Source organism: Aotus nancymaae, unplaced genomic scaffold, assembly GCF_030222135.1.
Source record: "Aotus nancymaae isolate 86718 unplaced genomic scaffold, 86718_ANA_hifiasm-v0.15.2.pri h1tg000007l, whole genome shotgun sequence".
In the NCBI taxonomy this organism is placed as follows: Eukaryota; Metazoa; Chordata; class Mammalia; order Primates; family Aotidae; genus Aotus; species Aotus nancymaae.
Window position 1 is genome coordinate 23,850,391 of NW_026988418.1, and position 24,756 is coordinate 23,875,146.

Consider the following 24,756-nt stretch of genomic DNA (forward strand, 5'->3'; position numbering starts at 1 on the left):
CCTTCAGTAGGTAAATGGATAAACATACTATGACACATTCATACAATGGCACGCTAGTCAGTGATAGAAAGGAATAGTTTATTAATCTATACACAACATCAGTGATTCTTACATGCATATTGCTGAATGAATGCAGCCAGTCTGTAAGACTTCATACTGCATGATTCCATGTATGTTGCTTTCCAAAAAAGGCAAACTTATGTATAAAGAAAACAAATCAGTGGATACCATGGATTTGTGGAAGGGAAGAGTTGACTAGGGGAAGCACAGGGATTTTTTTAGGGCAGTGAAACTGTACAGGATATAACTGCAATGGTGGATTCATACCACCACACATTTGTTAAAACCCCAAAATAGATCTTAACAACCCAAAAAGCAAGGTTTATTTTTAATAAATTAACGAAAATTGGAGAATTACAGAATGCAACTCAGAGGCAAGAGTATCTAATTGTACTACAGATGTATGGCATAACCTCCCTGAAGAGAGTGACCAAAATAATAATAATAATAATAATAATGCTGACCTAAGTAACTTTAGAAATGACTGGGAACTATAAGACTACAAACATAAGCACTATCCTCTAGTTGGCCAAGCTGTTTCCCACAGAAGGATGGGTTAACAATTCTAAAACTACTGTACGTGTATACTGGGATTAAATAAATTAGTACTCCAGTGTTGGATGGTGGAACCAGGATTCTCACTGTTGGAGAGTGACAGTAGCATAGGCAGAAGGCTATAATGAATCATGGACTGGGTTAGGGTTGGAAATATCACTATGAGCTCTGAGCTCACATTTAGCTTAATATTAATATAGGTAGAAATACAGAGATAGAAATGCACACATGTACACATGCACAGCTTAATATACATACATGTATACCTTAACTGTCTGTAGAAAGGGTCTGGAAGCAATTATATCTAGTAGCAATTATCATATCCAGTTCTCAGATTTTGGTTTCTATCATCATCCTCCGATGAAAGGAACTAGGGATCTGTACTAGTCCATTTGCACTGTTATAAAGGAATGCCTGAGCTGCATAATCTGTAAAGAGAAGAGTTTTATTTGGCTCACAGTTCTGCAGGCTATACAAGCATGGGACTAGCATTGCTTCTGGTGAGGGCCTCAGGAAACTTCCACTCATGGCAGAAGGCAAAGGGGGCAGGCATGTCATATGGCGAGATATGGAACAACAGAGATGCTTTCAAACAACCAGCTGTCTCATGAACTAATAGAGTGAGAACTCATTAACGCAGGGAGGGCACTTCATGAGGGATCTGCCCCATGACTCAGACACCTTCTGCTAGGCCCCACCTCCAACACTGAGGATTGTATTTAAAACTGAGATTTGGAGGGAACAAGTATCCAAACCATATAAGTATCCTCGAGAAAATGCCTGATTCCAGGACTAGAGTAGAGAATATATAAGATAAATCTGAGGCATCTTGTAGTACCAGAAAGTCACACACAATGATAGGGGTATGTCAAAAGGATTAGCCCATTAAAAGAACTTGCAAAGACCAAAGTTGGAACAATTTGAGCAACAAAACAAATAAAATTGTATTGGATTGTAAGCCAAAGTTTAAACTAGAAATTCACAGATCCATAACAATATAAATAAGAATCAAATAAAGAAGTGAGGAAGAAGAGACAAATCTATCATATGGAAGAATTCCAAATAATATATGTAGATACTGCCTATCAAGGAAATGGAGATGAACTCCCCCCTCCCCCTGCCACCCTTCAATGTGGACTGTGCTTAGTGACTTGATTCCAAAGAGTATGGTATGAAAAGGAGGGAGGAGAAAATAATTTTTTTAGTGTAGAAGCCTGGCAAATACTACCTCAGCCAGGTGACCAAGGTTAATATCATCAGTGATGTCATGTTGATAGTATATATGCTTAATATAAGAAGATATGAATGATACTTCACCTCTGTGGTCTTCCTCCCAAAAAGCATAAGCCCAATCTAACCATGAGAAAACAGCAGACAATTGGTGGCACATTCCATAAAATGCCTGACCTCTACTCCTCATAACAATCAACGTCAACCAAAAAAAAGTTATGTCATGGTCCAGGAGAGATTAAAAAGACATGGAAACTAAATATAATATGGAATTACGAGTGGGATCCTAGAACAGTATGAAATGCAAATAAAGTATGGAGTTAGTTCATTGCAATGTGTCAATATGGGTTCATTAGTTGTGACAAAAGCACCGTATTAATGTAAGTTATTTAAATGGGAAAGATTGGGTACTCTTTGTGCAAGTCTACTCTGTACTCTTTGTGCAAGTTTACTGTAAATATAAAACCATTTTAAAATATATACATATATTTTGATACGGAGTCTCACTCTATTGCTTAGGCTGGAGTGCAGTGGCACAATCTTGGCTCATTGCAACCTCTGCCTCCCGGGTTCAAGCAATTCTGCCTCAGCCTCCCAAATAGCTGGGATTACAAGTGCCCACCACCATGCCTGGCTAATTTTTTGTATTTTCGGTAGAGACAGGGTTTCATCATATTAGCCAGGCTGGTCTCAGTCTCCTGACCTCATGATCTGCCCTCCTCAGCCTCCCAAAGTGCTAGGATTACAGGCGTGAGCCACCAGGCCCAGCCTAAAATATCTATTTAAAAATAGACTTTAAAAATCTAAAATAAACTATTGGCTACCAAATCTTAAAGCATAATATAATCATCATGATTCCTGACCTATCAAAAATTGGTTAATAATTTTGTGACATTAAAAACTCATCAAGAAAAATCTTAAAATATCGATGCTGACATTTATAGCAGCACTACTTGTCATGGCAAGGAGTTAAAGACAACCTACGTGTTCAATATTGAGATAATGAACGATATAAAGTGGCCTCGCAGAGAATGAAATACTATGCAAATACTATGCAACTGCCAGGTGCAGTGGCTCATGCCTGTAATCCCAGCACTTGGAGAGGCCGAGGTGGGCAGATCAAGAGGTTAGGAGTTAGAGACCAGCCTGGCCAACATAGCGAAACCCCATCTCTAATAAAAATACAAAATATTAGCCAGGCGTGGCAGTAGACACCCACAATCCCAGCTACTTGGGAGGCTGAGGCAGGAGAATCGCTTGAACCCAGGAAGCGGAGGTTGCAGTGAGCAGAGATCGCGTCATCGCCCTCCAGCCATGCAACCATGAGAGACTCTGTCTCCAAAAAAAAAAAAAAGAAAAGAAATATTTTTGCAACATTTAGAAATAATTTTCCTAGATGCATATAGAAAAAGGCATACATTTAAAAAATTTAGTCTTTGATTAAAAAAAAGTAAACTAAATGATATTTGCTGTTTATACATCTATTTATTTAAAAACATAAACAATACATCCATTTTCAATGGTTTACAAGCACTCCATGCCAGATACTAATCAATGTTATACTATATACATATTAATATTAATTCCATGAATAATCATACAAAGATTAAGAAACTGAGGTATAGAGAGGCTAAACAGCTTGCCTCAGGTCACACAATGAGCACCGGAAGGATGGGGAGTTAAGCCTGGGCTCCTATACCTGCATTCTTAAACAGTGTGCTCTACCACCTCTTCTGTGACAGATGGTTTAGAGAGCACATACCAAATATATCATTGTGGTGGTAATTGAAGAGGGGGAAGCGATGGTAAAGAAGATGGAGAAAAAGAACAAAGAGAGCAAGTATTAAAATACAGCAAAACCTTAAGGGCACCTACAAAGACTGATGATGAGAGTGAACCAGACTGAGGAGCATGATTACTTTAAATCATGCATCTGATGTTTGAAAGATATAAAGTGCTGACATTAGCCAGAAACGCCTGATTACTCTTCAATCTTAGATAGCCAAACATTTTAGATACATAGTTTTTTACTAAATCAGCAACTTTTTAGGCCAGAAATGTCTAGCCCAGCAGACTCATGAGTATCTGCCTGAAGTACCTGAAGACCACTCCCAGATCCCTCAGCTCTGAAGACCTCCTCACCCCTTGCTTAGACAATTGCCCCAAACCACCTATTTCTGATTTGTGCTTGAATTTATTAACTGGACTTTCTCCCAAGGCCTGAGGCCAGTTTACCATCCAGCACCCACTCCGCACCTAGGGAAAATGCCTATTTCTTTTTCTTTCTTTCTTTTTTTAAAATTATACTTTAAGTTCTGGGGTACATGTAGATCGTGCAAGATTGTTACATAGGTATACACATGCCATGGTGGTTTGCTGCATCCATCCCCCCGACACCTACATTAGGTATTTCTCCTAATGTTATCCCTCCCCAACTGCTATCCCTTCGCTAGCCCCCATCCTCACAACAGGCCCCAGTGTGTGATGTTCCCCTCCCTGTGTCCATATGTTCTCATTGTTCAACACCCATTTATGAGTGAGAACATGCGGTGTTTGGTTTTCTGTTCTTGTGTCAGTTTGCTGAGAATGATGGTTTCCCGCTTCATCCATGTCCCTGCCTATTTCTTTTTCTTCTACTCTTTTGTGCCCCTCAGTCCTGGCATTTACATCCTACATCACACACAGTTGGCTTTGTGTCTATCCTGTATCTGTCCATCCATCTGCCCAAGCATGTATTCATTCAACAGACACTGAGTCTTTGCCATGTGCTTTGCACTGCTCGAGCAACTGAGGACACAGGGACAAATCAGACACCAATCATGACAACAAAAATCTCACAGTTCAAGAAGGAAGACAAAAATGTTTTAAATAAATGAATGTAATAAAATGAAATCTAATTATCTGGATTATCACCAGTATTAATACAATAATGTATATAAATAGCTTAATATGTTTGTAAAAAGTCGTGTAGTCAATTTTTAACAGCTACTTCAATGTGCACAGAGCTTCCCAGAGGAAGGCATCCATTTAAATGTGGGCCATTCATTTATTCATTCAGTAAAGTCAGGCACTGTGAAAGGTGCCTGGGTACAGTCTGCTAACTGAGCATCTAAAAGCTACAGTCCTGTTTCCAAAGTATTGAAACAGTTTTCAATGAGAAGTGGTTGCCCAACCTGGGTTCATACTTGCCATCCTCTCTTGCTTTTAGATGAGGCCATGTACATTTATTTAAGTGACCTTTGCCACTTTAGCAAGGACTTTCCAACATTTTGGTGATAACACAATAAAAGTTTATTCCAGTTCACCTGCAGTAAAATGCAGGTAGTCTTGATAAATGAGGAACGAAGCATTCCATACAGTCATTCAGAGCCCCAGGTTCCTTTGTTTTGGGGTTCTTCCATGTCCTAGGGCCTTCCACTTTAAGAAAATAAGAGTGTGAAAAAGCATACCCACTTTTAACCACTTTGGCTCAGGTGTGACATACATCACTTTCATTCACATGTCGTTAGTGAGAACTTGTAATACTGTTTCAACATTAAGCAAGAGGGAAGTTACTAGTACCTGCCTGGACAGCTGCTTTCCAAAGAGAGCTCCACATAGTTAAAGAAAGACCATGAATTTTTAAAGATATGTGACTAGTTCCAAGAAGTGAAATGGAAGCAGTACAGAGCATCACTTATGAACCAAGGTGGTTAAGTAGCCATTGTGCCACGTTCCCCCTTTTCCCTTTGTTCTAGAGAAGATTCTCCTGAGCAAAAAACTGGAGCGCTGATCGCCAAATCACCACATGGAAAAAATCCTAAACCAAACAGGAGTGCTTGTCTTAACTATGTTCAGATCAAGAAATAAGTTTCTCCTAAACTCGTCTACTAATATATTGGCATTTGTTTGTTACTGCAACTAGAATTGCTCTAATTAATAAAATATTACAACTCACTAATAAAAACTCTATAAATAGTAACTCAATAGATGATTTTACACCTTGCATGGCCCAGGGCCGGAGTGCAATAAATATTTTATACTTGCCTGTTTGCAGTTTCTTTAATATCTTTTGGAGAATGTGGTAGCCTCTTTCTGGTTAAATTACTCTCCACGCATTTTTTTCTCCCAAGACCCTCAGGATGTCACTGTGGCCCTGCTGCTGTTCATACTAATGTGAAAAGAACAACTACATTGTACTCATTCAGTGTCAGAGGTGTTAAAACAAAACCAAAAACCCGAAACTTTCTCTACAGCACATTTCCCTACTTGCCTACAGGTTTTTGAGACCTTTTCTTCTCTCACTCTTCTTTATGGTATAAAAAGATATCCTGCTCTTGAATCACATCAATTTGACTAAATCTACACAGCTGTCTTCCTTAAATGAAGTACAAATATTTACCATTGTAAAAGGCATGAGTTATTGAAACTTTAAGAACAAACCTAATATGATTTGAAGCTTCCAGAAAGGCAAAAGAGGTCAGATGTCATCTGTATTAGTCTGCTTGGGCTGCCATAACAAAATACTACAGACTGGGTGGCTTAAACGACAGAAATTCATTTCTCGCTGTTTCAGAGGCTGGAAGTCCAAGATTAAGGTCTCTGTGGGTTTGGCTTCTCCTGAGGCCTCTCCTTAGCTGGCAGATGGCGACTCTCTTGCTGCCTGTTTGCATGGTCTTACCTGTGTACATGCCCGTGCCTGATGTGTTTTCCTCTTCTTATAATGACACCAGTCCTATTCAATTAGACCCCTTCCTTTATGACCTCATTTTACCTTAATTATCTCCTTAAGTGACCTATCTTCAAATACAGTCAGATTGGGGGTTAAAGCTTCACCATACAAATTTTGAGAAGACGTAATTCAGGCCATAACACCATCCCAAGAGGTACATTCTCTACATTCCCAAAGAGCTCATCACTGTATGTATCACAAACTTGAAGAGAAACCTGTATAGTCTCTACCACAAAGACCAAGGCGATTGTTGAAGAAGTTTCATTTGCCCCCATCTCCTCCTGCAGAATTAAGGATGGTCTAGAGTTTTCTGAGTTCATTCCTTAATTTATCCATTGGCAGAAAACAGAAGCTAAAATAGCATTTCAATGGCAATGGCATTAATACTGAAGTTCGACCTGAGTTTGAATGCTGACTCTGATACTTGTCAGCCATATGGCCTTGGGCCAATTATTTCATGTCTTGGAACTTCAAGTTATTCATGCTTAAAATAGTAAAAATAATGTCTACTTTATAGAACTAGTTAAAGTATTTAAAAATATGTAAACTACATGGTGTATTAGTTTCTTATTGCCACTATTACTGCAAACTTAGTGGCTTGAACTAACACACATTTATTCTCTTTCAGTTCTGGAAGTCAGAACTCTGAGAGGAGACTTATGGGACTAAAATCAAAATGTTGCCAGTACTGGTTCTTTTGAGAGCCTCCAGGAAATAATTCATTTATTGCCTTAGCTACCTTCTAGAAGCTGCCAACATTCCTCTGGTCATGGCCCCTTCTTTCAACTTCAAAGCCATCAGAGCAGCATCTTCTGTCCTTTCTGACTTCCTGTCTTCATCTTATAAGGACACTTGTAATTACATTGTGCCTACTTACAATCCAGAAAAATCTCCCCATCTCAAGATCCATATTTTAATCACAGCTGTGCAGTTCCTTTGCCATATAAGGTAACATATCCACAGGTTCTGGGAATTACAACATGTAATGATAGGCCATTACTCAGCCTATCACACACGGCTTATTGTAAATTAGGGTAGACATCTGCTGGTTATGCCTGCAGAGTATCTCCTGGAGGAAAAGTATTTTCTGCCTGCAGAGTAATTTCTTCCCATTGAAATGTGGTGGATTGAGTTACAGTTCCCAATTCCTCATTCTTTCCTGATACAGAATTATTTACGCATAACCTTTGCCATGTGTCTAGAGTAGAGGAAGAATATTCCCCAGACTACTGATGCTTGACTTGGCCATGTGATTTGCTTTGGCCAATGGAATATTTGGCCAATAGATGTGATGTAAGCAGAAGCTTTAAATGTGCTTGATTGGCTTGGCTTTTGTCTTGAGAAAAGGATGGCCTGCACAACTACTAGTCCCGGAGCAAAAGACATGTGGGACAGGCTTATTTATACTCAACCCCTACTCTGAAGCAGAGCTTCCCTAGCCAACTTGGTAGTGGAAATAAGACGTTAATTGCAGTAAGTGCCTTAGATATTTATGTCTTTTATTTAGCTCTAGTGTAGCAATAACTGACTAATTAAGGTACCCAGCTTTTCCATGGAGAAATCTTAGGTCAGATTCCCCAGAAGCAGACTCTGTAACAAGGACTCATGGGAAAGTGAGTTATTTAGATTTATTCCTAAGAAAATCTGCAAGGGTGTGGTTAAGTAGGACTAGAAAATATGTGCTATCATAAACTCAAGTAGATGACTTTAGCTCAATTCCACAAAGAAGCTCTAGAAACAGTACAGAACATGTCTGAGAGAGATGTTCCCACCAAGAGAAAATAGCTAGAGTATTCATACTCAACTCTTACCATTCTTAAGGGCTGTTTTTAGGGAGACATAATTCTCTGCTCTCCATGGACACGGGCAAAGCAGGTTCTGGCAGCCTGAGGGCAGCTGCCTTACAAAAAGATACAGAGAAAGATTGCTGAGATCCTGGGAAATATGCGCAGAACACTGAAAGCATCTGCTACACCACCCTTCCCAACTCTTCATCCATGAATTCTGTTCAAGTGGATTCTCCCAAATCCAGGCTAGGCATGTGATCCAAGCCAGGCATGTGATCCAAGCCTGACTGATCAGTGTGTTCTATTACCCTTGCTTCAGCAGTAGATCCAGGATGTGCACATAATTCAACTAAGTCCAATCAGAGAATGTCTTGGGAAATTTCACGGATTAACTAGAAAAGGGGTATTATCCTTATGCTGACGTTGCTGAGAAAATGGGGGTATAAGTCAACTTTCCTAAAAACGGAGACAACCAGAAACAAGCAAAGTGGAGAAATCACAGGAGTGAGCCATCCAATGACTCTGATCTGAGCCTTTTTTGGGTTCAGCCATACCTAACTCCTATTCTAGACATTGCAGTTAAGTGGTGTGTCACTTGCAACCAGAGGTGTTCACTGTTTATCCATATTAATATGGCCCACTCCTAAATCCTTTGAAATCTTAGAAAGAATAGTTTACTTTGTCTATTAAAACAGTAGTCTATAACTAAAATTACTCAATCATTTTAAAACTTTTGCCTTATGAAATCTTAAGAGCAACTGTAAGTAAGAATTAAGTATTAATATTCCTCATTTTATAGTTGACAACTCTGAGACTGAGTATGTAACCAAGCATTGCCTAGTATGCAAGTGTTGAGCTGTGTTTTGAATCTAGATATACCTGCCTCAAAATTTATTTCTTCTCTACTATTTGACTGTTTTACTGAAAATAACTATAAAGATCAAACACAGCCCAGTATCACTTTGTGTAGGATCACTGTACATAGCTTTATTTCTGTTTGTGGAAATTGTAATCATCCTCCAAGTCACTGCTCAAATTATTCCACCTTCTCTGGGTCCAAGTTTATTCAACTATGTCCCCCAGAAATTGGCTGGAAAAAAATTAAACAGTATGTATATAAGAATGTGTCCAGCCACCATGTCTGTGATGTACTAGGTGCTTAATAAATACTTTTAAATCCATTTTGTATATTATCAAAACCAACTTAAGCATAGCTATAAGATAATCTTTGTAGTTAGTTCCCATATTATTCTATTAAACAAGGTTTTTCTGTATTATGAATCAAAGGTCTTTCTATATCAGTGATCTTGATTTGTTTTTAAACTTTTCCTTACCTACATACGCAGAGGTGATGAAAACCAACGTCATTCCTCCAACCCGGTATAACTCCCAGGTTACCCCAGGGATTGTGGAGGAATTTACTGAGAAGCAGAGAAACATAAGTGTGTTTACTGGGTATTTATTATGTACCAAGCACAATGCTGAGTTTTATAGAGATATTAATTCATTTAATAATCAAAACCATCTTTATGAAGGAACATTACTGTTCTTGTTTATCAGATGAGAAAACTAAGACTCAGAGACATTAAGTAACTTATCCAACATTAGTCAACAAAAGGGAAAGACAATATTACTGCAGAAAGTACATGGACATTTAGGGATGAAAGGGACTAAAATCCTATCAATTACTAGCTACATGTACTTGGATCAGTAACCTCACAGCTTTGTAGGAATTGACTGAGATAATGTCTATTAAAACTGGCTCATGGTAGATATGAATTAAATAATGATCCCACCTTCTTTGAGGCACCAATAGCACTGTGACTTGACCCCACTCTGTCTGACTCCAAAATCTCTCTTTGCCCTCCCTAGCCTCCCAGCAATAGAAAGTTGCCTCCTGCGTATTTGGAGCATGCGTCTTTGCACAGTGCAGAGCTGAAAAAGGATTATTACCAACAACCACCTTAGAAATTGACTATTTAAGTATTGATTGACTTTTATTTAATATGAATTTCTAAAAAACCTCTCATCTACTAAAGTTTCCTTTGAAATTATTAGCCTACAGACATTTATGGTTACATGACATATGCAGCTCTAATAAAAATGGATTAACCCCTCTCACTCATATTTTACACTGCATCAGGCACTGAAAACTAAGTCTGATGTAATAGATCTCTTTTGCAGTTTTAATCATAACAATTGTACCAAATGACTTTTTTGTGCATGTGATAACATCGTAATGGAAAACCAAATCGATAGCGTATTTCTCAATCTAATTATATGCCTTGCATTTCTAAACCAGTTTTAATGAAATACAGTAAGTGGGGTAGTGTGGAAATTAGAAGAGGTTGGGAAAAAAAAGCAGTTGCAAATAATACGGTCAGTGACAGGAGCAGAAGTATGACGACGCCGGTCTGTGTGAACAATGCCTCCCATTGTGACTATGCAATAAAAAGTTACCCCAACCCCCCGAATATGAGGAGAGAGTTTATCCAAACAAATCATCATTTTCAGAAACCAGTATTTTTTACAAAACAAGCCTAGGCTACAGCAATTGAAAAATGTTTAAGGAGCCTGAGAGGCTGCAAACCTCCCCTCTTCCACTTCTTAGGCTACCATCTGATAAACACACTAGCACCTTAATATCATTTTTAAATAGCTTCTTTCCTTATTTAGAAAAGTAATCATGCTCATTACAGAAAATCTGGAAAATACCAAAAGAGACATAGAAAAAAGTACAATAACCCAAAATCCCATAGCCAGAGATAAGCATAATTCACATTTTTTGTATTTCCTTCATTTTTTTACTAAGAATATGTTACATATATTTGAAATGATATAATAATCTCATTGAAAGCACAGTCATATATTTCAAAGTAATAAAGTTGATACCCACAGATAGATAGGCCCTAATATAAAAATAAGTTACTTTCACAGTTGTTCTATTCGTTTATTAGGGCTGCCTAACAGAGTGCCACAAACTGCATGATTTAAACAGCAGAAATTTATTTTCTAACAGTTCTGGAGGCTGGAAGCTCAAGATCAAGGTGTAGCAGAGTTGGCTTCTTCTGAGGGCCCTCTCTTGGCTCATAGATGGCTGTGTTCTCCCAGTATCTTCATGTAGTCTTCCTTCTTTGCATGGCTCTGTGTAAATTTTTTCTTCTTATGAGGAGATCAGTTGCATTGGCTTAGAGTCCTCCCTAATGACATGACTTTAACACAGTTACCTGTTTAAAAACTCTAGCTCCAAATACAGTCACATTCTGAGGTAATACGGTTTAGGACTTTCAACACATGAATTGAGGAGGGGGCATAATTCATCCCATAACAAGTGCTAAGTGTGGTAACACAAATATGCTATACATCATACATCATAACACAAATATACCATATACCCAAAAAGAAAATAAGCACATCATGTAGCATCATATACCTACAAATATCTCTAGGTTTTGCAGCAGGCACTAGAGATATAAAGACTCATAAACTGGAGAGGAATCCAAGATGGCCGAATAAGAATGGCTCTGGAGTGCAATTCCCAGCAAGAACAACACAGGGGCCACCACAGGTGATCCCCACACAAGCAGCTCTGGAATGGACCTCCAGCAGTCTTACAGCAGAGGGGCCTAACTATTAGAAGGAAAACTAAAAAACAGAAAGAAATGACTTCATCATCAACAAAAAGGACGTCCACTCAGAGACCCCATCCGAAAGTCACCAACTACAAAGACCAGGTAGATAAATCCATGAAGATGTGAAGAAACCAGCACAAAAAGGATGAAAACACTCAAAACCAGAATGCCTCTCCTCCTCCAAGGAATCACAACTCATCACCAGCAAAGGAACAAAGCTGGATGGAGAATGAGTCTGAGGAATTGACAGAAACAGGCTTCAGAAGGTGGGTAATAACAAATTTCTCTGAGCTAAAAGAACATGTTCTAACCCAATGCAAAGAAACTAAGAACCTTGAAAAAAGGTTTGACAAAATGCTAACTAGAATAAACAGCTTAGAGAAGAATATAAATGACCTGATAGAGCTGAAAAACACAAAGCATACACAAGTTTCTTTGTATAATAGCCAAATCGACCAAGCAGAAGAAAGGATATCAGAGATTGAAGATCAACTCAATGAAATAAAACGAGAAGGCAAGATTAGAGGAAAAAAGAGTGAAAAGAAATAAACAAAGCCTCCAAGAAATATGGGATTATGTGAAAAGACCTAATCTACGTTTGATAGGTGTACGTGAATGTGACGGAGAGAATGAATCCAAGCTGGAAAACACTCTTCAGTATATTATCTGGGAGAACTTCCCCAACCTAGCAAGTCAGGCCAATATTCAAGTCCAGGAAATACAGAGAATACCACAAAGATATTCCTTAAGAAGAGCAACCCTGCCAGGCCCGGTGGCTCACGCCTGTAATCCCAGCACTTTGGGAGGCCAAGGCGGGTGGATCACGAGGTCAAGAGATCGAGACCATCCCGGTCAACATGGTGAAACCCCGTCTCTACTAAAAATACAAAAAATTAGCTGGGCATGGTGGTGCGTGCCCAGCTACTCAAGAGGCTGAGGCAGGATAATTGCCTGAACCCAGGAGGCGGAGGTTGCGGTGAGTCGAGATTGTGCCATTGCACTCCAGCCTGGGTAACAAGAGCGAAACTCCATCTCAAAAAAAAAAGAAGAAGAAGAGCAACCCAAGGCACATAATCATCAGATTCACCAGGGTTGAAATGAAAGAAAAAATGCTAAGGGCAGCCAGAGAGAAAGGTTGGGTTACCCACAAAGGGAAGCCCATCAGACTCACAGTGGATCTCTTGGCAGAAATCCTACAAGCCAGAAGAGAGTGGGGGCCAATATTCAACATCCTTAAAGAAAAGAACTTTCAACCTAGGATTTCATATCCAGCCAAACTAAGCTTCATAAGCAAAGAAGAAATAAAATCCTTTAAGAACAAGCAATTGCTGAGAGATTTCGTCACCACCAGGCCTGCCTTACAAGAGCTCCTGAAAGAAGCACTAAACATAGAAAGGAACAACCAGTACCAGCCACTCCAAAACGTACCAAATGGTAAAAAATGTCAACAAAACAAAGAAACTGTGTAAACTAATGAGCAAAACAACCAGCTAGCATCAAAACGGCAGTATCAAATTCATACATAACAATATTAACCTTAAATTTAAATGGGCTAAATGCCCCAATCAAAAGACACAGACTGGCAAATTGGATAAAAAGTCAAAAAACATCTGTATGCTGTATCTAGGAAACCTATCTCACATGCAAGGACACACACAGGCTCAAAATAAAGGGATGGAGGAAATTTACCAAGAAAATGGAGAGGAAAAAAAAAGCAAGAGTTGCAATCCTAGCTTCTGATAAAATAGACTTTAAACCAACGAAGATCAAAAGAGACAAAGAAGGGCATTACATAATGGTAAAAGGAACAATGCAACAAGAAGAGCTAATGATCCTAAATATGTATGCACCCAATACAGAAGCATCCAGATACATAAAGCAAGTTCTTAATGACCTACAAAGAGAGTTAGGCTCCCACACAATAATAGTGTGAGAATTTAACACTCCACTGTCAATATTAGACAGATCAACAAGACAGAAAATTAACAAAGATATCCAGGATTTGAACTCAGATCTGGACCAAACAAACCTAATAGACATCTACAGAACTCTCCACCCCAAATCCACAGAATATGCATTCTTCTCAGTACCACATCACACCTACTCTAAAATTGACCACATAATTGGAAGTAAATCACTCCTCAGCAAATGTAAAGAACGGAAATCATAACAGTCTCTCAGACTACAGTGCAATTAAATTAGAATGCAGGATTAAGAAACTCACTCAGAACCTCACAACTACATGGAAACTGAACAATTGACTCTTGAATGTTGACTGGATAAACAACGAAATGAAGGCAGAAATAAAGATGTTCTTCGAAACCAATGAGAATGAAGACACAATGTACCAGAATCTCTAGGACACATTTAAAGCAGTGTCTAGAGGAAAATTTATCACAATAAATACCCACATGAGAAGCAAGGAAAGATCTAAAATCGACACCCTATCATCAAACTTGAAAGAGCTAGAGGATCAAGATGAAAAAACTCAAAAGCTAGCAGAAGACAAGAAATAACTAAGATCAGAGCAGAACTGAAGGATATAGAGACACAAAAAAACCTTCAAAAAATCAATAAATCCAGGAGCTGGTTTTTTGCAAAGATCAACAAAATAGAACACTAGCCAGATTAATAAAAAAGAAAAGAGAGAAGAATCAAATAGATGCAATAAAAAACGATGAAGGGGATATCATCACCAATTCCACAGAAATGCAAATTACAATCAGAGATTACTACGAACAACTCTATGCACACAAACTAGTAAACCTGGAGGAAATGGATAAATTCCTGGACAATTGCACCCTCCCAAGCCTAAACCAGGACGAAGTTGAAACCCTGAATAGACCAATAACAAGGGCTGAAGTTGAGGCAGCAATTAATAGCCTACCACCAAAAAAAGCCCACGTCCAGATGGGTTCACAGCCTAATTCTACCAGACATACAAAGACGAGCTGGCACCACTCCTTCTGAAACTTCCAAACAATCCAAAAAGAGAGAATCCTTCCTAAATCATTTTATGAGACCAACATCATCCCGATACCAAAACCTGGCCAAGACTCAACAAAAAAAGAAAACTTCAGGCCAATATCCATGATGAACATAGATGCAAAAATCTTCAATAAAATACTAGCAAACCGATTGTGACAGCACATCAAAAAGCTTATCTACCATGATTAAGTAGGCTTCATCCTGGGGATGCAAGGCTGTTTCAACATATACAAGTCTATGAACGTAATCCACCACATAAACAGAACCAAACACAAAAACCACATGATTATCTCAATTCATACAGAGAAACCCTTCAACAAAATTCAACAGCATTTATGCTAAAAACTCTCAATAAACTAGGTATTGACAGAACATATCTCAAAATAATAAAAGGTATTTATGACAAACCTACAGTCAATATCATACTGAATGGGCAAAAACTGGAAGCATTCCCTTTGAAATCTGGCAGTAGACAAGGATGCCCTCTGTCACCACGCCTATTCAATATAGTATTGGAAGTTCTAGCCAGAGCAATCAGATAAGAAAAGGAAATAAAGGGTATTCAATTAGGAAAGGAGGAGGTCAAATTGTCTCTATTTGCAGACAACATGATTGTATATTTAGAAGACCCCATCGTCTCAGCCCAAAATCTCCATAACTGATAAGCAACGTCAGCAAAGTCTCAGGATACAAAATCAATGTACAGGAGGCTGGGCGCAGTGGCTCATGCCTGTAATCCCAGCACTTTGGGAGGCCGAGGCGGGTGGATCACGAGGTCAAGAGATCGAGACTACCTTGGCTAACATGGTGAAACCCCGTCTCTACTAAAAAATACAAAAATTAGCTGCACATGGTGGCTCACACCTGTAGCCCCAGCTACTGGGGAGGCTGAGGCAGAAGAATTGCTTGAACCCAGGAGGTGGAGATTGCAGTGAGCCGAGATTGCACCATTACACTCCAGCCTGGTGCCTGGTGACAAAGCAAGACTCTGTTTCAAAAAAAAAAAAAAACCAATGTACAGAAATCACAAGCATTTCTATACACCAATAACAGACTTAAAAAGAGCCAAATCAAGAATAAACTGCCATTCATTCACAATTGCTACCAAGAGAATAAAATACCTAGGAATACACCTAACAAAGGATGTAAAGGACCTCTTCAAGGAGACCTACAAACCACTGCTCAAGGAAATAAGACAGGACACAAACAGATGGAAAAATATTCCATGCTTGTGGTTAGGAAGAATCGATATTGTGAAAATGGCCATATTGCCCAAAGTAATTTATAGATTCAATGCTATCCCCATCAAGCTACCTAGGACCCTCTTCACACAACTGTAAAAAACCACCTTAAACTTCATATGGAACCAAAGGAGAGCCCAAATTACCAAGACAATTCTAAGCAAAAAGAACAAAGCTGGAGGCATCACACTGCCTGACTTCAAAGTGTACTACAAGGCTATAGTAATCAAAACAGCATGATATTGGTACCAAAACAGAGACATAGACCAATGGAACAGAACAGAGGCCTCAGAAGCAATGCCGCACACCTACAGCCATCTGATCTTTGACAAACCTGACAAAAATAAGCAATGGGGAAAGGATTCCCTGTTTAATAAATGGTGTTGGGAAACTGGCTAGCCATGTACAGAAAGCAGAAACTGGACCCCTTTCTGACATCTTACAGTAAAATTAACTCCAGATGGATTAAAGACTTAGACATAAGACCTAACACCATATTTTGTTTTTAATTATTTAATTATTTCATTGTAAACACTACTTGACCAAAAAACACAGGCAAGGTGTTCTGCCAGGCACTGAATGAACCAGGTTTCTTGATGCTTCTGCACAATGGAAGAAGCCCCTTGGGTTGTGCATTATGTAACTAGAAGTTTACGTTTCCTTACTGGCATAGTCAGTATCGACCACATGTTTCTATACCAACATCATGAACTGTATGCAGTCACTATGTTCCTGCATAAGTTATTTTCAAATCATTTTTGTAAATCAGAGCCCATTAAAAATGCAAGAAGAGGGCCCACTGTTAAAGGAGCCCTAGAGGGAACCCTGTGGTAAAAAGAAGCATCCTATGTCAAGGCAAGACCGCTGCTCTGTGGTTCCCACACTGTGTCAATCCCAACTGTCATACCTGTGTCCTAGCTTGCAGGTTATGCCTGAGCGCTCATGTGTGTTTGCACTATCTGTCCTTCTACCTTGGATTGCAAACCCCTGGAGGTTGACCCACCACATCTGTTCCCTTCATTGTTTCCAGTGTCACAATGAAGTGTTTTCAAAGAGATCTAGTAAATGCTTTTGTGTGCCTATAATGATGCAGAAAAGGAGCTCAGCAGGCAGTGTCTGTGGGGCTTTATTGAGGAGGTGCTCTGTTTGTGTTGCTTCTAAACACTAAGCCCCTATGTCATATCACTGCTTTGTTGACTGTAGGGAGCAAATCCCCAGGATCCCTCATGCCTATTTGTGTTCCCAGCAACAGAGAAGAGAGGAGAAATAATTTAAGGGAATGACAAAAGAGACTGAGAGGTGGAGATTGCTTGGGCCACTTCAAGAAGCTCAGTCAGAGCAGAATTGAGGTGCTTACCTCCAAGTGCCTTTGAAGAAGGTAGGCTTTTCTGTATGCTTCTAGGTCATACAGTGAGGCTGCTGTCCTTCCCATTGGGCATGGTCTCATGTCAGTATCACATCACATTGCAGCTTGTTCTCAGAATCTAATTATCCACCCAGAAGAAATGGATAAATCTCTGCCATTCTCTTGGGCTCAGAAAAAGATTTTAGCCAAAAGTTGCTTTTCTAATAAGTAGTTGTATAGCGTTATTGCCCAGTAAATGAGTGTTATAATTTCTGACTGACAATTGCTGAATTCATCAAAATGTAGTGCCCCAGAAATTGTCTTAACTCAATGTCCATAAAGGCAAACATTGCCCCAGAATTATACCAGTATTGGTGAATTTTCCTGAAGGAAAAAGACATTATATCTCTGGTAGAATTAAGCCATTTTATTCTTGGATCAATTTTCTGTTTAGTAGTATTTTCCATCTTTATTTCTATCTTACCAAAATTATTTTTCATGAATATCCACTGTTTTTCATGTACATTTATTTTTGATACAGCTTTCATTCATTTTTGTCCACATCAAATTAAATGAGAATAGTTTCTGTCTCTGTAAGTTTTCTCTGGGGGCCATTATTTCCACAAAGTCTACCTTTTTTTTTTTGAAATGGAGTCTCACTCTGTTGCCCAGGCTAGAGTGCAGTGGCACAATCTTGGCTCACTGCAACCTCCACCTCCCAGATTCAAGTGATTCTCCTGTCTCGGCCCCCAAGTAGCTGGGATTATAGGCATGTGCCATCACGCCTGGCTAATTTTTGTATTTTTAGTAGAAATGGGTTTCACCATGTTGGCTAGGCTGGTCTTGAACTCCTGACCTTAGGTGATCTGCCCACCTTGATCTCCCAAAGTGCTAGGATTACAGGTATAAGCCACTGCGCCAGGCCTAAAGTCTAATTTTTTAATTTAATTTTGCATTTATAAATTTTTTCAAAATGATCTTTTCACTATAAACATTTTACCAATTAATTTTTTTTTTACCATGTCAAGTTCTAGCCTTTGATAGTTTTGAGTTATTTCTCCAAAAACTATTATTTCCCTAGTTGATTACATTTTTCAACGTTACCAATTTATTCACCTCTAACACATTTAATAATGTAAAATTATAGCCATTGCCAATTTTCTGTTATTTTGGTTATTTCAATTACTAATACTTCATGTGAATTTGATGTAAAATAACGTATTTTTATTCATTTGTGAAAGCAAATCAGAAACAGAAGGAGTCAAAATATCTGTACAGTTAAAATATTACAGTATGGCAAAAACTAACTACTTCATTCAAATACAAACATCCCTGGAGAGGTTGGCCATCATTTAAATTTGAATATGGGAAAAGTGATTTACATTCCATGTTTTCCTAAGAGATGAAAATAGAAATACTCGCTTTCCCAGCTGCCTGACAGCTGAGGTGTAAGCACATGACCTGGTCTCCATTCGTCCCTTTCCCCTTCCTGAAGCTTTGACTCTACAGCTGGAAAAACAAAGTAGAAATGAGAGAAAAACTGTTGTGTGTGTGTGTGTGTGTGGATTAGCTGTGGTAGCAGGAACATACAGAGCCTAGAACAATTGTGAGGCCCTTGAATGCCATGTTAAAGGATTTGGACCTTCTCTTGGAGGAACTGGGAGCCATGTAGGGCTCTATTTGGGGATATATGCTCAGTTCTGAGATTTCGGAATGACTCTGGTAACTATGTAGAAAAGAGATTGAAGATGGCAAGTCAGGAAATAGGCTTCTGCAGGGCTGACTCTGGACCACAGTTTTACATCTTCCCAATCCAAGGCACTTGCTGCAGTACTGGTATCCTGGCCTTTATATGACCCTTGCCCATCTTTCCATCGGCCCAGTATCCCCACCCTACTTCACCAGGCTCGTCTTTGTTCTCCAAAACTTGCCATACCTCCATGCTTCAATTACCTAAGAAATTTCTTACTTCCATTCTCTACCTGATGAGCTCCTATACATTATCATTTCAATGTGAAATAAATATTAATAACTATAATCATAATAATGAGCATTTATTGAGAATGTGTTTTACACCATTTAATGCTATTCATGTCACCAGATAACAAAACTGTGGTCTATGAAGTTTAACTAGTTTGTTCAAGTTTGTTCAAGGCCTGTATTTCAGTTCAGCTTGACATCAGAGTTTGGATGGTCCTAACCCACCCATCCTGTTCCACCAGGAAACATTTGAGTGCTTGCCATGTGCCATACATTTTCACACATATTCTCTTATTTAATCCCAATGGCTAGATAGTAAGGTAGGTGTTATTATGTTAATACAGAGAAAACTGAGTCTCAGTGAGTTTAAGTAACTTCCGCCAGAGCAGCAGACACTGTTGGTCTGTCTAACTACAAAGACATTATACTTCCCTGTAAGTGCCTGGCTCATAGATGGTTATTGACACATACTGACTCCTTCCCTTCCACCTGCTCTGCCATGTCCATACCTAGATCATGCTGATCACTCAAAAATGCATCTGATCTTATCACACCTTCATCCAAAACCAGCTAGTGCCTGTTCCTATTGAGGGTCCAGCTCATCTGTTAATGGAGGCACCCATTGCTGTACCTTCTCACCCATCCTCTTCCCAGCGAAGCTGTTCAGCCCACAGCCCCTGCTGCCGACGTGACCATGTTTTATATTCAGTGATTCTGCTCTTCTACTACAGCTGATTGGACCTAAAAGCAGACAATCAGACATCTTTTCTCAGAAAGTTGAAACAAGGAATGCTAAGAAGTTAAGTTAATGTTAAGAACGGTGCTTCCAAGGTAGAGTCTGGCTCAGAAAAATCAGGAAGAACCAAGGGCAAGCCAAAGATGCTTCAAGCAGAAACAAAAAGATAAATCCAGGTGGTAGCAAAAGAAGAATGGAGTGGATGTGCTCACGACTAAAGCAAATGCTGAGAGGGTGGGGGGATGCTGAGGCCCGTGAGGGAGAAGTGGGGAGTCATTAGAACTGCCTCATTTCCCAACGACTGCTCAGTTTCTATTCAAGTGTTTCCCTAAAGAAAACCTTCTTTTTCATCTGGTAAGGAGGGTGACACATTGTCTCTTATCACCCAAAGGGCAAAACTTAAAAAAACAAATAGCCTTCTCCTGCCACTCAATTTTGAGAATTTCCTATTAAAAACCTTTGAGTCTCTAAATTCAAGAACAAGATGGGAAAAAGTCAAAAGATGAGATTAAAATCCTAGTGTCCTTAAGCTAAACCCCCACCCCAGATGCCAACCCACCCTTGATATCCTCTCACTTCCTCCCTATCCCCTCCTTCAGTCTCTTCTACCTGCCCCTAGAAGTTCATTTCAATCACTGTGGAGCCCAGGATGGCTGGGCTATGGAAATTTTCCCTCTGTCTAGAACTTTTGCTGTTTATCTGATCTGACCTCTCCAACATTTAAGGTCTGCAGATCAGAAATGAATTTTTGTTATTCACTGCTGCTGCAAATACAACTCAGCTTCAACCCCGCTCTCCACATAAGGCCTCTTATCCCTGCTTTCAGAGCAAGCCACAAGAAAAAAAAAACGGTGTCTTGATTTACTTTTCCTGGATATTTCAAGTCTATTTTGTGCAGCAACCACACATATCTCCTATTACTAATGAGATTTAAAGGCAAAGTCCTGGGTGCTGGCTGCTTCCCACAGTACACATGCAGCTGGAACTACCCAGCCCCCTGGCAACATCCGGGAAGCCAGATTCGGGGGAACCTGAAATCAGATCTCTAGATGCCTGAAGCAAGATCCCTGGCAGCACCTAAGATGTAAGTCACATCGCAGGAGTTGAGCCTTCAGCTCTCTTTGTATGTATGTGTGCAGTCTGCAGCCCTGCTAAGCAATCACAGTGAGCCACTCACAGGTGTCACACTGAATTTCAGGACTCCATGGTGTTTCCTGCCTAAGCAGCAACATCAAAGCCCCAGAGCAGGAGCTGTTGTGTTGACATAAGGGAGTAGAAACAGGTAGCATACCATGGCAGCTTGGCCCCTGCCTCTGAACCTCTACATTTATTTTCAAACCATATCCCTCAAAGACCCTGTAGTTATGAAAAGTTTCGCTTGGTAAAGGTGAGAATGTAAGCACAATTGGACCCAATTCCCCTGACAAAGGGTTCCCATGCACAATTTGGGAGAAAATATTCAGTGTGGCTGTGACACCAGCCAAAGTGAGAAAGCCTAGTGCTGGCAACTCACCATTTTCCAAATCCCTGTGATTCTGCCTCAGTGGGAGCTTCCTGGAAAATAAGGGAGAGGGTCATGTAGAAAGGACTACTCAGCAAAAGTGCCTTATTTTCTCTTGTTATATGCCCCTCACTGCTCCTCCAATGCACAGACACACTCACAGGTGCACACATATACACTCATGTCCAGAATGTGACTGAAGCCCATGCAGAGCAGGCCGCCAGCATGACAATGCAGCCTGAGGGTCATCTCAGAGACCTTCACTCAAAGCTGTCTTCTTCATGAGGGAGTCTCTTCTACCTCAAGTTCCTATCAGTTCCTAGGTCCAGCTCTGCTTTGGGGGTTTAGTACGTATACAAGAGACTAAACGTCTCTCTGGGAAAGGCAATACAGAAGTTCCCTAGTAACTCTTTGGGAATCAATTTATCAAACCTTTCCCTCATTAACAGTACTTGGATTAAATAGCTAATGGATGCTTGGCTTACTACCTAGGTGATGGATTGATAGGTGCAGCAAACCACCATGGCACATGTTTACCTATGTAATAAATCTGCACATCCTGCACATGTAACCCATAACTTAAAACAAAAATAATTTTTTTTTAAAAAAAAGTACTTGGATTTGTGGGTGGGTGAATGAGGAAAGGCAATGAGGAGGAGAAAAAGTAAGTTCTTATTAATAATACACTCTGTTCTGTATTTTCTATAACAAATATATTACTTTCATAATTTGAAGAAAAATATAAGTTTTATTAAAATTTTTTCAACCCATTACCCCCATAGCTATACCTTTTTTTGTCAGGTAGCTCAAATATGCCAATTTAGATAGGCTAACATACCCTTAGCCTAACATAAGGCTTGACGTCTTAGGCTGGATTCCCTTGAAAACAGATCCTGGGAACAGATCCTGGGGCAAGAGATCTTGATCTCTCTCTCTCTCTCTCTCTCTCTCTCTCTCTCTCTCTCTCTCTGTCCATCTGTCTCTCTCTCTCTCAAGTTTATAGGATCAAATGAGGTAATGTAGGTAAAATCACAAAGCTTAGGCTCAGATAATAGATGTCCAAGAAATGGTGGTAATAATGGTGACAAAGGAAACGGTGACAGTAATAACAGTTGTAGTAATCATCATAGATATAATTACCATTGAAATGTTATCATTAGGATTTATTTTATCATGTCTTGATCAATATGTGTCAGAATTTCAGATTTAAAGCAATTTATTTTACTCTCTTCAGTCCTTTCGAATATAAACAACTATCTCATGTTCCTGATGTAGAGTTCTCCTAGCTCAATTTCCCCTTAGGAAAAACATCCACTACCCAAAATGTTTGGTAATAATAGCAGGTGCTTGTTTCTTTTCCTCTGCATCTTGTTATGATTGACATGGCCTGTTCTCTCATCCCCTCAGTTGGGAAGAGTTGCATCTATCTCTTGTCCCAGTCCTGGGTGGCTTTGATTATGTAGCCACAAACTTGAGCCAATGAGAAGCAGGGAAATTAATCAGAACAGCAGGAGTTGGTCTTTTCTCTAGGATGGAGCCAGTTCAACAAATTACTAAGTCATTTTAGGTAGTCAATCTATACAGACTGAGCACCTTATGTGTGCCAAGCCACACGCTGAGCACTGACGATGTGAAAATGAGTAAGGCATGTGCAGGCCATGAGGGAGGGGTGCCATGAAGGACCGTGTAAACAACAGGGCTAAGGAAGAGTCTCAAAGTTGGAGAAAAAATTCAGGGCCTTTTAGGAAGGGATGCATCATTGTCATGTAAGGGTCTCACTGTGGATCAAAGAGGTCTGTCTGAATCTAGCTCCATAAGAAGAGGGGATGGCAGGAGCTGATGGCCTTAGGTCCCAACTAATGGTCTTAAAATGCAGGGTTATGCCCTAAATTTAAGTGTACTTGAAAACTAAAATCCTTACTCAGTCAGGCCACAGGTGATGAGGGTGAGGCAGGGAGGCCATCGTCTGAGATTTATGAGGGTAACATGGGTGCTGTTACTTATCTAAGTCTTAACTAAACTTTGGTTTGGAAGTAGTATGCTTTATACAGATCTCCTCTTTCCATTTCCCTGTAAAGTCAGGTTCTTGATAAGTAGATTAGTTTGCAGTTGCAAATAATACAGACCACCATATTTCTTACATATTTATCAGAGTTAACCAGCTACGAAGTGTTTCTATGGTTCTCCTGGCCCCATAACCTCTAAATTTGCACTCTTTCTTCTTATTCTCCCGACATTCATGATTCTGGAGGAAGCACATTGTTGTGGGAAAACATTGGCATCCATTTCAATTAGGAATGATTTTCCTTCAATCAAAAAGTTCAGAGGTTGACATCCAGGGCTGGCAAGGCTATTCTGTCTTATCAAGACCTCAGGCTCCCTCCATCATTCTTCTCTGCCATTCTGAGTGGAGTAATGGAAACACTTCATGATGATTAGACTGCAAACTGCCTTTCACTGCTTAATAATGCTTGCTTCATTTTACACTACTCCTGAAATATCAGCAATGAGAGACCAATTTTTGCCAATCTCCCTAAAAATGCATATCCTCCTTGTGAAAGTAAAGCAGAAAGTAGTAGTTTATTCTTTAATAATTGGCTTCAAAAGATCATTCCTGCCTGTTAAAATGTTGGATTTTTCAATAGCACAGAAGGGAATATAGGACTATTTGTAAATGGAGAGCACTGGATAAATTAGGTGTGTCAGAGAAGAGAGTATTTGTATGGGTGTGAAGACGGACAAGCCTCTGTTAACTGCAGTATGGAGGAAGGAGTCCTGGATAGCTGGGGTACCATTTATCATTCTTTTTTTTTATTGCATTTTAGGTTTTGGGGTACATGTGAAAAACGTGCAAGGTTGTTGCATAGGTGCATACGTGACAGTGTGATTTGCTGCCTTCCTCCCCTTCACCTATATCTGGCATTTCTCCCCATGCTATCCCTCCCCAATTCCCCACCTCCCCGCAGTCCCCCCCACTCCCCGCCAACAGA